Consider the following 15,193-nt stretch of genomic DNA (forward strand, 5'->3'; position numbering starts at 1 on the left):
GTCACTCCTGGCAGCCACGTGCCCAAAGTATGTGAAATGGAGCTTCAAAAATTCTAGGCTCCAAGGAGAAACTTGATTTCTTCCTCTCCAAGACAGATTTGTTTTCTTGGCATCCCATGGTAGGTTCAAGACTCTTCTCCAACACCACAACTCAAAGATATCTATTCTTTTATCATCCTTGGTTGTTGTCCAGCTCTCTGATACATACCATGTAATTGTGAAGATCATAGCCTGGATCAGGTGCACCTTAGTCCCTACACTGATATCATTGCTTCTCAGTACTCTGAAGAGGTCCCTGACAGCACATTTTCCCATTGCAATTTGTGTTTTGATTTCCTGACTACTAGTGCCAAAAGTGTTGATTTTGGAGCTGAGTAAACTGTAATTGTTAACAACCTCAATCACTTCTCCATCTATCATTTTACTGCCAGTTGGCCCAGTGGTGAGAATATTTGTCTTCTTGATGTTGAGCTTTGATCCATATTGAAGATGACAGTCCTTGGCCTTCTACAGCAAGGACTTCAGGTTCTCCTCAGTTTCAGTAAGCAAGGCTGTGTCATCTGCATAGCATAGGTTATTGATGAATCTTCCTCCAATTCTGATGTCACATTCCTCTTCATCAAGTCCAGCCTCCCGAATGATCTGTTCTGCAAATATACTGAAAAGGTATGGAGACAGGACATATCCCTGATGCACTCCTTTCCTTATTTTGAGCCATACAGTGCCCTTGCTCCGTTTTGAGTACTGCTTCCTGGTCTGAATATAGGTTTCACATAGGCATAATAAAGGCTTCTGAGATTCCCATTTTCTCAAGGTTAGCCACAGTTTGTTGTGATCCACAACAAACATTGACTATACCTTTGCATAGTCAGGGAAACAGACATTCCTCTGGTATGCTCTGCTTTCTGCCAAGATCCATCTGATATTGGTGATAATGTCTCTAGTGCCACGACCTCTTCTGGTAGATCTCTGTCAGTAGACTGTTCCAGTCATTTCTGGATAATCTTCAGCAAGATTTTGCTTGCTAACAGGTTACAATTCAGGGTGGAAACAGGATTCAGTTCTTCAGTCAAGAGAGCCTCTCTAGAATGCTCACAGGCCATCTGAACTTCAGCTTCTTGACTTTGGACCAGGGTTATAAAGCTTTTTTGCTGTTGTTTTTGCTGTTTACCATCGAGTCAGAACTGACCTGTAACGGACCATCCGGCGGGTTTTCAGAGGCGGTTTAATCACACGGGAGGAGATTTCCCAACCTTCCCTCGCAACACAGCTGGTGGATTTGAACCGAGTGCCGTCAAGATTGCAGTGCAGCTTTGTCACCACTAGGCCAGCAGAATCTTGTCAGTTATGGCATCTCCCCACCAGCCCTCTGGTATGCCCTGGTGAAGGCCCTCAGCTTTGGCTCCGCGGGATGAAAGCTCATCTCTGTCTCACATCCATCTCTTGTTTTCTGTCACCTGGGGTGCTGCTGCTGTTCTGATCTTCTCTAAGTCTCCATCATTTGCCAGAATCTCTAGCCCAATAAAAAAGCAGACTACATTATTTATTTCTTTCTTCTCAACAGTATTAAGTTTCTCCTGGAATATTTGGTGTTGTTTTTTTTTAAATAGTTTTTAGTTTGGAGGATGTGTTAATCCAGATGCAGATGCGCCAGGAGATGGTGACTGTGAAACATATGCTTCTTTGCTGTGGTAAAAGGAAATCTAGAGCTGTTTTGTCATCCAGGACAACTTTGGCAAGAAAATTTACATGATTTTGCTGTGCTTCCATACTGGAAGATCTTCCATAATTTCACTGAGGAAGATAGATAATGTAAGCTTCATTCTAATTCATTAACTCCATAAAAGAGAAGGAGCTTAAGAATCCATATCACTCTGCAATGATTTTTTTAACACGTTGCCGCAAATGACAGCAAAATATGTTTCTAAGCACAGTCATCAATTTAAAAGTGTGCAGCAATGTGTTAAATTATTACCTAACTTGGGATTGACTGGAGAGCGTTATGCTGAGTGAAATAACTCAGTCCCACAGGGACAAACACTGTACAAAACCATTCTTATAGAATGAGTATAAGAATCCAAGGGGCGGAGTGGAAGCACAGGGATGAGGATGTGCAGGGGGTTGGGGGATTAATCATGGAGTTGTATAATTTGATGGATGGGGCGGGGTGTGAGAAATTGGAAGAATCTGTTCTCGAAAACAAAAATTCTCTCTTAGGCTAATGCTCTATCCTTCCAAGCATGATATCACTGCTCCTAAGTTGTGCCTGATCCAGACCATGGCCTTTTCTATTGCTTGTTATTCACTTGAGAGCTGAATGATGGTTAAAGATAACAGATAAAGAATCAATGCCTTTGAGTTGCGGTGCTGGAAAAGAGTATTAAATATACCATGGACTGCCATGAGAACAAACAGTTCAATCCTGGAGAGAGTGAAACTAGGTTGCTTCTTGGAGGTAAAGATTTTGAAACTTGAACTCACATACTATGGGCATATTGCCAGGAGGAACCAGTTCTTAGAGAAGGACATCGTGCTTGGAAGGATATAGCATTAACAGAAGAGAGGAGGACCCTAGATGAGATGAATTGACACGGTGACTGTAGCAGTGGGGTCAGGTATGTCAGAGGTGGTGAAGTTAGGTGAGGTTAGGGCCAAGTTCAGAGCCATTGTTCATGGGTTGCTATAAGTCTTAGCTCGATGGAACATAACAACAGCAGTACTCTCAGTTGGCCTCAAGTGTATTGACCTGTCACGTCATAGCCATCAAAGCAAAGTAGAGCTCCCTCACTAAAAATGATTGGTTGACAGGATTAGAGCGTCTGTGGCATCAGTGTTATGAGAACCACGGCATAAAAAGACAAAACTGAAGATGAGTGGAAGCCCAAAATCTCTGTAAATGTTTATGAAAATTAATAAAATATAATTATAGAAGAAGAAAAAAAAAAGAAACTGCATTTCCACAGACTGAAATGATGTCCAGATTAATTGGGGTTCACCATGGTTCAATCAAAGAATTGTCACAGATAGACAGTTGTTCCAGAAGTGGGGGATTGTCATATGTGAAATGTTTAGGGAAGATGGATTTTAAAAATGGAATCTAAAGTAATGGAGTTTAAGACCACAAATGCTCAGGCAAAGGGATGGGTTTTGCAGTGCAGTGAACCTACAGGTAGAATGTAACCTGCTGTTGCTGGCATCTTTGATAGAGGAAAGATTAGAGCTGGGGATGTGAGGTAGGGATGGACCAGAGGCTGTAATCTGACTTGTGTGGCCCTTCAGTTTTGTTGTAGTTTATGGTGGCTGGTAGTACAAGGCTGTAATTATGCCCAGGAATAACTAAGGTTTTTCAGGATTGGATTAGGGGTAGATAGGACCATGACTGATGACATGCTCAGCTCCAAATAACTTGCCTCACCAGTATTTCTTTGGAATATAAATCTATTTGTAGCATCTTAAGTGAAAGCTTGGTTAAGACTTGCATTGTAGGTATATACTTCTTTTAAGAAAGGTCCAATTTTCCATTACCGCTGGTCTAGTTTGGTGTCAAGGTCTTGGTAACAACCCTCCTTTTCCCATATCTCTATTTCCTTTTTTAAAAAAATTGTGATCTGAGTGAGTTTACAATACAAATGAAATTTTTAATCACGCATACATATTTTATCCTAGAATGTTGATTTGAATACCCACAATGTGATCAAACATTTCCCCACTTCATATCTGTGATTTTGATATCCATGTGTCTTCTTTCTTTAGTGATATTTTTCTAATCATCTCCTTATTTTATATTGCCTTTCTCTTCACTTTTATCTCTATTTCATCTTATAAAGCTAGTTGTTAATGTTTTCTAAGACATTCTCTTTTTTTAAAAAATATGCCAAGTACTTTATTGGTTTCATTTCTTCAACATTCTTGAGTCGAACTAGGCAGATTATCACTTATCATGAGTAATTCAAGATAGTCTCTATTTCATCTCTCATAAGAGCAATAATAATCTGAGAGACAATGAGTTTAGTTGCTTCATCAATGTGGTTATCCCTTTAGTTTTCTTAAATTGGGGCTGTTTTCTACAAGCCTTGCAGTGGACGACTACATGCTCTGCTGTACTATTTCTTCAGCTCCCCCAGTGCTTTTCTAAGATAGTAATCATTGGATTATGTCCTGCATGCAAAGACTCATGCAAATGTGTAAATATTTTGGTGAAATAATTCTGTCATGCAGTCTGAGTCATAACTTCGTGGTTGGGTGTTGGTAACATCTGCTATTTTTTTCCAATCTATCAGTGTCTTCTTAGGAGCTGCTTGTTAGGAATGAAAAAGAAACTCTACAAAGCAGAATGAAAATAAACTTTTGTCCTTTGGTGATGTTCCATTAGAGCAAGGCTTGTCAGTGTTTGAAATGCAGTCTGTTTGATGGCTGAACAAGTAAAGATGTTGACTTTGGATCTCTTCAGTGTGAGGAACTCTTTTTGGCTGATGAGCTTATATTTTTATTACAGCAGATTCAGCAGGGAGCAGTTAGGTGTCTAAAAGGGCTGACCTGGGGCTCTGTTTTTAATGGTGTTCTCTGAAGATTTTCAAAAGCCTCTTACCACAGTATGCCCAAATCATGTACAAGTTCAAAACAATACCTTGAATTAATATAAATAGTCAGATTTTCCTGATGCTTGTTGGCATGCTCTAGTAAGGGTGATTAGGGAGCTCTGGTGGCCTAGTGGGTAAGGAGTTGTGCTGCCAACCCAAAGGCAGGTGGTTTGAATCCACCAGCTACTTCACAAGAAAAAGATAAACACTCTCCTGTGTGATTTACAATCTCTAGAAGCTCAGCTCAGCTATGAGTAGACTCCAGTCCAGTGGTAATGAGTGAGGGAGCAGGTAAGGATGATTATGTCACCTCCTGAGCTGAAATGGCTTCGGGCAGAACTTTACCCTCAAGGACCTCAGTAGAAGCAATGACAGTGGCCCAGGATAGGGCAGGGTTGAAATCTGTCCAGAGTCATAGTTGACTCAACAGCACATAAGAACAACTGGAGAAACATATTAAAGTAACAGATGAAAGTTAGGAACTACAATGACAGTGATAATCTGGTTAATTACCAGAAGGTCTGGAACCAATCTCTAGCCCTGTTGTGTGTCTTTTTGATGAAAAATACAGGATGACCATGTGGGCTTCTGCAAGGAATAACTAAACTTTTAGGAAGAAAATCTTTAATGATCCAGGTGAGGCTCTCTTTAACCTCCTGTTTAAGGAGTTCTGAGTGATCTTTGGCAGAAATTTAGATGAAATCTACTTGTATTTTTATGGGTTTGGGACTCGGCTTACATCATTAGATGTTCTGGCCCCATAAGTCCCCAGGGAGGGATGAGGAGTAGAACTAATATGTAAAGTTAAATCTTGGAAATGGATGGAGATCTTTCATATAACAAAGAACTTCCCCTTTCTGAATCTGACTTAATAGAGCAAGGAGGTCACGTATTATGTAAGTTTTATAGTGTAGTTATAACAAAAATACCACAAGTAGTGGACTTTAACAAAAACTTTTTTTTTCTCTCTCTCATAGTTTATAGACATCTAAACGTCCTAATTCAGGGTACTGACTCTAGGGGAAAGCTTTCCTTTTTGGCTCTGGGAAAAGGTCTTTATCTTCTTTCACCATCTGGGGCTTGTGGTTCCTTAGATATTTCCAGATGTCTTGGCAATTGGCTTCCCCTGGGTCTAAGAGGTTCTCAGCATTGGATGCCAGGTTTGAAAAATATACTTTGTTCCAGTTCTTTTTCTTGTTGGTAGGAAATCTCTCTCCTCTTTGTTAGCTTATTTTTCCTTTTGTCTCTTGTAAGATAAAGGGTGTGAATCAAATTATGTCATGGCTTGAGCATGGTGGTAACCTTAGTCACACCCTCTTTTGAGGCTACTACTCAAGATGTTATGCATTGTTATGCATCTCAAAGCTTGAAGTTTATGATGACTAAAGATGGCAGAAGAATTATTGCTGTGTTTGTGTTGTGGTCTTAGAAAAGAGTACTGAATATATCATGAACTACAAAAAGAACAAACAAATGTTTTGGGAAAAGTACAATCAGGATGCTCCTTGGAGGCAAGAATGGTGACCTTTTGTCTCACATATCTGCTGTTAGGGACCTCTCCAAAGTACTGAAGAGCAATGGTGTCTCTTTGGAGACTAAGGTGTGTCTGATACAGGCCATGGTCTTTGCTATCACTTGTTATGTGTCAGAGAGTTGGACAGTGACTAAGGAGGATAGAAGGAGAATTGATGCCTTTGAGCTGTGGTGCTGGAGAAGAGTATTGAGGATACCATGCATGGACTGCTAGGAAAACAAACAAATTCATCCTGGAAAGGGTCAAACCGGGCTGCTCCTTGGAGGCAAGGATTCTAAGGCTCCGTCTAATATACTTTGGACATGTTGCAAGGAGGGACAGGTCCTTGGAGAGGGACATCATGTTTGGTAGGGTGGAGGGACAGCACAGAAGGGGAAGGCCCCCTATGAGGTGGATTGATTCAGTGACTGAGGTAATCGGGATGGGTGTATCGGAGACGGTGCGATTGGCACAGGACAGAGCAGAGTTTAAGGATGTTGTACATAGGGTCGCTATGAGTCGCAAGAGACTTGACGGCACATAACAACAACAACAAACATGTTGAAAATGTAATTTTAATAGAGAATTCTTCATCTTACATAGGAGCACAATAAAATACACCATAGCCTGAAGAAACTCCAGAAGTTACAAGAATAAGAGTAGGGAAATTTCAAATGGATTCAATCCATTACCTCAAACTGCAAGAGATCTAAGTTCCAACCTACAGGTTAAACATTTACATACTTATGACAGGCTACATTTTTTACTTAAAAATTATAAGAGTCAGGGATATGGAGAGAAGTAGGAAAGAACAGTTTTGTAGGGAAAAGGAAAAAAATGAGAAAAGGAAATCTGAATATCAGATTAAAGGATAAAAGGAACTCCTACAGAAAGTGCTGAAGGTTTGAAAGCAAGAGTTGTTAATGGAGGATCTGACACTCTCCAAGGAAGAAACCTTTCTGATGACACTTATGTTATCTGTCTGCTAGAGATTTGCTTGTCAGGTCTACAAGGAAGACTAATTATGCCACAACAATCCCCAAATGATGATCAGGTCAGTGTTTTCTAATAGCATATACTAGTGGTTTTATATAAAGCTCTCTGAGAAGAACTAAGAAAAATTCCATACATGCGGCACATGTGAAAGTTCCACACATATCAGCCGAAGTGGCTTCTTTGTTATAACTCTCCTATTTCAGTAATTTTCTAACACTATGGCAAGACACCAATGACCATCTCACTATATCACAACACAAGTACATTTACTTATATTTCTAAGAGGGAAAAAATGTCAGATACTGATGTTTTATGCATGCTCAGGGCCAGTTCATAAATATTCCATTCAGTAATATTGTAAAACATATTTGTATCAGTGCGATTCAATTTGTCAGACCGTGGACACCAAAACAGAATGATCCATCAGTTTAAAATTTTTAAATACAATTGTCACATTAGGAAGGTGAAATAAACAAGAGTAAAATAAACTGTAAAAAGGCAAAGTAGAATAACAAAAAATATTTTACTAAAACATAGGATTTACAGAAGTTTCCACACAAGCCATCCAAAATGGTCACAAATTTTTTCTTGAAAGGAGGATTCTACACTTGACAGCAAAGTCACAGTGTTGTTAGTGAGGGCTGTGGTGTTTGTTTAATGTTCCCATTTGGGTCCAATCAATCACACTTGTCCATCTACAGTATCCAAATAAAGTTAGACTTGGCTAGAGGGTATATTATAAAGAACAATTGCTTAGTGTCTTTTAATCAGTGCAGTTAGATCACCATTAAAAGGGAGAAAGGAGCCCATAAATTTAAAATAAATTTACCTCCTTCTAAAAAAAAAAAAAAAAAGTAAAACGCTCACTGCCCTGCAGCCAACCCTGACTACTACCTTCATTCACAGTTCTTTATACTTAAGCCATGATGGGGAAAGAAATTAATAAAAGCAGAGAGGGGTCACTGCTTTTAAACGTTTTGCAACAATCCCGATGATACTTTTAGCCTCTGCTCATGCTTTACAACAGTGAAGCAGGACAAGACAGATGTGCTAATGTGCATTTAATCACCAAAGGACTAAAGATGTCTGGTCTCTTTATTCTGTAATGTTTCTAAGACTGTGTCCATTAAATGCAAACAAAAAAGGAAGAAGTCTTGGCAGAACAGGAGAAGTAATGCACACTTGAGGGTCAGACAGACTTAAATATTATTCATGGCATATAGCCTAGTCCATGCTCTAGCTGTGTCTATGGCTTGGGCTTCATTGGTCTTCCACTGCTCTGCTACATCATTTGCTAATGAATCATCTGAGTTGGGAGCATTTAACAAAGCCTGGGTCGAAAGCAGAACTGTGCGGATCTGCAGAGCTGGGGACCACTTATCTTTCAAAATATCTAAACATATTCTTCCCAACTTGTCTACATTAGGGTGATAAATTTTGGTCATGAAACGTACTTTTGGAGCTGCTGTTAGGTATTCTTCTGTAAGGAATAGTCCAAGTTTTAAAGTCCCTCCCTCAAAGGGGCAATCCTAGGGGCCAGCAATGACAGCATGAAAGTAACTCATCTGGTTCTGCTTTAATCCCGGGAATAGGTTCTTCCAGCAAACGCTGGGCTTCCTTGATAATCCTGCAGGGCAGCCCGGCCATCTTCAGCCTCTGGGCTCGTCTCGGGCTCTGCTTGCCTCACACAACTGTCTCACATATTTTGAGGGCATGTTTTTAGGAAGGGCTGATCTTTGGAAAAAAGATATCATGTTTGGTAAGGTGGAGCATCAGTGAAAGAGAAGAGGACCCTCAATGAGGTGGATTGACACAGTAACTATAACAATAAATATAGAGAGATGATGAGGATGGCACAGGATAGGTCAGGTCCATTGTTCATAGAATTGTTATGAGTCATAGTTGACTAGATGGCACCTAGTAACTCAAGATGCATCGCACCCTATTCCTTCCTCCATTACATATGTTGTTGTAGTTGTTATTGTTGTTGTGTACCATCGAGTTGGAACTACCCATAGCTGACCCTCAAGTGGGTTTTCGGAGGCAGTAAATAATATAGGGGTTTATCTCATTAGATGATTACTCATCTTTGTCCAGTGGGGGACCTGGTGGGTTTGAACTATGTGCCTTTGGGTTGGCAGCACAGCTCCTTACCAATCGACTACCAGAGCTCCCTCAGTAACACATAGAGGCCAGGATTTGCAAGCTGGGCTCTATGAGGAGAAGCATGGCATTAGGATTGGTGGAAGATCTGTCAACAATCTGCGTTATGCAGATGACACAACCTTGCTCGCTGAAACTGAGGAGGACCTCATGCACTTACTGCAGAGGGTCAAGGACTGCAGCCTTCAGTATGGACTAAGGCTCAATGTCAAGAAGACAAAGATTCTCACCACTGGACCAATCAGTAGCATCAGGATGGATGGCAAAGAGATTGAGATTGTTCACAGTTCAGTTTGCTCAGCTCCACGGTCAACATTCTTGGCACCAGCAGCCAGGAAATAAAAAAAACATATTGCGATGGGAAACTCTGCGGTTAGGGACCTCTCTAAATTACTCAAGAGCAATGGTGTCTCTCTGGAGACTAAGGTGCGCCTGATACAGGCCATGGTCTTTGCTATCACTTGTTATGCATCAAAGAGCTGGACAATGACTAGGGAGGACAGAAGAATTGATGCCTTTGAGCTGTGGTGCTGGAGAAGAGTATTGAATGTATCATGGACTGCCAAGAAAACAAACAGATTCATCCTAGAGAGGTTTAAACCAGGCTACTCCTTGGAGGCAAGGATTCTGGGGCTTCATCTGACATACTTTGGACATGTTGTAAGGAGAGACAGGTCCTTGGTAGGGTGGAGGGACAGCACAGGAGGGGAAGACCCTCTATGAGGTGGATTGATTCAGTGACTGGGGTAACTGGGATGGGTGTGTCGGAGGCAGTGCGATTGGCACAGGATAGAGCAGGGTTTAGGGCTGTTGTCCATAGGGTCGCTATGAGTCACAAACGACTTGACGGCACATAACAACAACAACAACATCACAGAATGGGTGCTACTTTCTCAATATTCTTAATTATAATCTAATATATGTGGCACAAGTTTTGGGGGGCCATGACTTTCTACTTTTTGGTGCCCAAAATTGATGTGCTTTCCACATAAAATAAAACTCAGTAAAAACACTCAGCTCAGAAAGGTAATATACAATAATGGCATGCTTAGACATTGTGGTGATGGTGGAGTTGGTGGTGGAGTAAGGTGCCTTTGAGCCAGAACCAACAGTGGATTTTCAGAGGCAGTAAATCGCACAGAAGGAGATTGTCCATCATTCTCCCATGGAGCAACTACTGGATTCAAACCGCATACCCTTTGGGATTGAAACCTTACAACTAGGCCACCAGGGCTCCCTATACATTCTAAGTAATGTTATAAATAAAAACGTCCATAAATGATTAAATAGGGTCGCTGTGAGTCACAGGCGACTTGATGGCACATAACAACAACAACAATGGAGTTTGTAAGCTTTCAATTAAATAGATACTTTTAAACAAAAAATTTTAAATTAAAAATAAGAATTTATCCCAGCATATCATCCCCAAAGCCTTAAATTGTTTCAAGCTCAAAATCTCATCTTCTGAATCATCTAAACCAGATATGGATGAAACTGTGGGTGTATTCTATCCTAGAACAATATTCTTTATCTACCAACCTGTGAAAGCTAGATTACAAGTTATGTGCTTCCACTATACAGTGGTAGAACGAGTAAAAGACATTTCCATTTCACATGAGAGAAGCTGGAAAAAGGAAAGAAGGCATGACTCTTTCAGCCTACTCTGGAGGATGTCTTAGCCTCAGTAGCATTTTTTTTTCTATTGTTCCTTATTGTTATTAGGTGACATCGAGTTAAGTATGACTCATAACAACCCTATAAACAATAGATCTAAACCCTGTCCTATCCTGTACTAACCTCAAACTCTGACACACTTGAATCCATTGCTGCAGTCACTGGGTCATTCTACCTGATTGAGGGTCTTTCTCTCCTTCCCTGACCTTTCCAAGCATTATATCCTTCTCCAAGGAATAGCCTCTCCTAACAACATGCCCAAAGTATGTGTGATGAAGCCTCACAATCCTTACTTCCAAGGAGCTATCTGGCTTCACCCTCTACAAGACATGTTCTCTTGGAAGTCCATAGGATATTCCGTACACCACTCCATCACCACAACTCAAAGGCATCAATTCTTATTCTTCAATTCATTGTCCAGCTCTCACATGCATAGCAGATAAGTAAAGAGCATGATCTGAGTCAGGCACACCTTAGTCCTCAAGATAGTATCATTACTCCTCAGTAATTTGGAGATGTCCTTGACTGCAGACTTTGCCAGTGTAGTGTGTCTCCTGATCTCCTGACTGCAAGTGCCAAGTGTATTGATTTTGGACCCAAGTAAGATAAAGTCCTTGACAGTGTCAGTCTTTTCTCCATCTGTCAAGATGTCATCTGTTGGTCCAGTGGTGAGAAAATTTTTTTTTTACATGGAGAGGCAAACTATATTGAAAGCTGTAGTATTGTGGGAACAGTCTGTACCATCGTAATTAATTTGTCACTTTTGTATCTGTATTCTTTTCCCCCCATCAATAAAAAATTGTTTTAAAAAAGTTCAAATGCTGGGATTGTCCAGAAAAATGTAACAGATTTATTTACAATTGCTACAAAGTTAAACTGCTGAAACTTGTTCACGGAAGCATTTTTTTCCCTGACTTACAGTAATGCTTTATATCCCCACATTTATATTAGAAATTCACACACAAATGAAAATGGAAAAACTTCCAATCCTTGATTTCTGCCCCCTGTGTTTCCATTCACAATCATATACTTATAGGCACCTTTTGATCTCATGGGGGTAAAAATTATCTAACATTCAAGAACTACCAATAACAAGCAGAAGAAGTGTTTTGTTTTGTTTTGCTTTTTAAAGAATGAACTGCTTCTCATCTTGGTGGTTTCTGAAGCATGCTCTCCACATATGTCACATGAGAGCTGGATGTCTTTTGACATAACTGTTACACGTTTAGCATGGATAGCACACAGGTTGATGTCTTCAAAAAGGCCAACTAGATAGGCTTGCCTCCTACAAAGCACCAATAACTGCTCTGAAGGTGCAGATGTGTTTTGAAGTCCTGAGCAATTTCTTGCACCCGACACTGGAAGGAAGTTTTCAAATCAGGAGTTTCTTGGACTTCTGATAATTTCACCAGACCTATAACAAATGCAGTTTTTTCGCCCATCCAGTAGAGGGAACCCTTGCAAACAGCTTTTGTCACCAGCTGCTTCCTGGGCACTACCCATAGGTTGACTTGCCAGCAGTCGGCTTTGTATGAGCCACATGTAAAGACCTCTTCACTTACCCCTCCTTTGTTGCCTGGAGCTTGGTAGCAGTTGCTGGTGTCTGTATTCTCACTCATTTATCATTTTTCTATGAGCACAGCACTTGTCTATCAGTTGCTGTACAGAGGTAACTTGTGGTTGCTGTGATACTAAGGGCTGTGCCACCATTGTGTCAGATACCAGAGGGGTTGCTCATAGTGGATAGATTTTAATAGCACTCCCAGGTCAATACATACTAGGAAAAAGGATCGGCTATCTACTTCTGTATTAGCAGGCTGCTGAAAACCCTATAAACAACAGAGTTATTTCTAAGAAATTGAAAATGACAGCTATATTTCCCCTACTGGTGCTTGCTTGTCTGAATAAGCTACTCTTTTTGTATCTCAGTGGTTGCTGTTGTGGTTGTTGTTATGTGCCATCATATTACCTGTGACTCATAGCAACCCTATGTACAAGAGCTCTGAACCCTGCCCTATTCTGAGCCAGTCTCACTGTCTCTGACTGAATTAATCCACCTCATAGAGGGTCTTCCTCTCCTGCACTGTCCCTCCACCAGTCCAAACATGATATCGTTCCCCAAGGACTGGTTCCTCCAGTATGTGAGATGGAGCTTCAAAATCCTTGGCTCCAGAGAGCAAGTTGGTTTTACCCTCTCCAGGACAGACCTGTTACTTCTCTTGGTGGTCCATGGTGTGTTCAAGATTCTTCTCCAGAACCACAATTCAAAAGTACCAATTATTTTTCTGTCATCCTTAGTCATTGTCCAGCTCACTGATGGATACCAAGTAATTGTGAAGACCATGGCCTGGATCAGACACACCTTAGTCCCTAGACTGACATCACTATTCTTTAGCACTTTGGAGAAGTCCCTGACAGCAGACTTCCCCAGTGCTATTTGTTGGGTTTTGGGTTGGTTTTTTTTTAAATTTCCTTACTGCTGGTGCCAAGAGTGTTGATTGTAGAGCTGAGCAGGCTAAAATTATTAACAACTTTGATCTCTTCTTCAGCTATCATGATGATGCCAGTTGGCCCAGTGGTGAGAATCTTTTTCTTCTTGATGTTGAGCTTCAATCCATATTGAAGACCACAGTCCAGTCCTTGGTCTTCTACAGCAAAGTCTTCAGGCCCTCCTCAGTTTCAGCAAGCAAAGTTATTTCATCTGCATATTATAGATTTTTGATGAGTCTTCCTCCAATCCTGATGCCACATTCCTCCTCATCAAGTCTAGCTTGCCGAATGATCTGTTCTGAATACAGATTGAAAAGATATGGAAACAGAATGCATCCTTGATGCACTCCTTTCTCGATTTTGAACCATGCAGTGTTTCCTTGCTCTAATCTCAGGAATGCTTCCTGGTCCCAAGTATAAGTTTTTCATGAGGACAGGCCAGTGTTCTGGAATTCCCATTCTTCTCAATATTAGCTACAATTTGTTGTGATCCACACAGCCAAATACCTTTGCATAGTCAATGAAACACAGATAGACATTCCTCTAACACTCTGCTTCCTGTCAGGATTCCTCTGACATTGGAGATAATATTTCTAGTGCCACAGCCTCTTCTAAACCCAGCTTGTATTTCTGGTAGTTCTCTGTCAGTTGTACTCTTCCAATTGTTTCCTCATTAGTTTTAAGATACATCCTACACTGATATAACCTAATTAACACATTTCATAAGGTTTTCAGGAAGTACCACATTAACAACAGCCAATGGTAGTGAAGGAAGAAGTTGAAGCTGCATGAGAGGCATTGGTAAAAAGGCCCCAAGAATTGAATGGATTCAGATTGACATGTTTCAACTAACAGATGAAGCCCTGGGGCCCTTACCAGGCTATGCCAGGAAATTTGGAGGACAGCTGTCTGGCCAACCAGCTGGAAGAGATCCATATTTGTTCCCATTCCCAAGAAAGGTGATTGAACACAACATGGAAACTATCTAACAATATCATCAATATCACATGCAAGCAAAATACTGCTGATGATAATTCAAAAACAGCTATTACAGTACATAGATAGGGAACTACCAGAAGATCAAGCAGGATTTAGAAGCGGCCATGGCACCAGGAATATCATTGCTGATGTCAGATGGATTCCTGACTGAAAGTAGAGAATACCAGAAGAATATCTGTTTATGTTTTATTGACTAGGCAAGGGCATTTGACTGTGTGGATCCTAGCAAGTTATTGAGAAGAATGGGAATCCCAGAGCACTTAATTACGATCATGAAAAACCAGTACCTAGATAAAGAGGCTAATGTGTGAACAGAGCAAGAAAACACTACATGGTTTAAAATTAAGAAAGGGGTTGTCAGGGTTATATTCTTCCTCCATACCTATTCAATCTACGTACTAAGCAAATTATTCAAGAAGCTGGATTCTATGAAGATGAATATGGCATCAGGATCAGAGGAAGACTCATCAATATCCTGAGTTATTCAGATGACACAAAACCTTGCTTGCAGAAAGTGAGGAGGACTTTTGAAGCATTTGCTACAAAAGATCAAAGAATACAGTCTTCAATAAAAATTGTATCTCAACATTAAGAAAACAAAAATTCTTACTATTGGACAAATAGGCACCATCATGATAGATGGAGAAAAGATTCAAGTTGTCAACAACTTCATCTTTTTTTGGATCCACAATCAACATCCTTGGTACCTGCAGTCAGGAAATCTGGAGATGTATGGCACTGGTAAGTCTAAGTCTGCATTCAGGGACCTCTCAAATTA

At 40.5% G+C, this 15,193-nt stretch overlaps 1 protein-coding gene and 1 pseudogene across 1 annotated transcript in view; one reads left to right on the forward strand and one right to left on the reverse strand.

Moving 5' to 3' along the window:
• MFSD4 (major facilitator superfamily domain containing 4) overlaps positions 1 to 15,193 on the forward strand; it is a 78,803-nt gene that overhangs the window by 50,968 nt on the left and 12,642 nt on the right. The gene's annotated exons all lie outside the window — the stretch shown is intronic.
• On the reverse strand, positions 8,289 to 8,736 carry LOC102869576 (annotated as a pseudogene).

The sequence above is a fragment of the Elephantulus edwardii genome, unplaced genomic scaffold (assembly GCF_000299155.1).
Source record: "Elephantulus edwardii isolate Elephantulus edwardi_28Jun2011 unplaced genomic scaffold, EleEdw1.0 scaffold00063, whole genome shotgun sequence".
Lineage (NCBI taxonomy): Eukaryota > Metazoa > Chordata > Mammalia > Macroscelidea > Macroscelididae > Elephantulus > Elephantulus edwardii.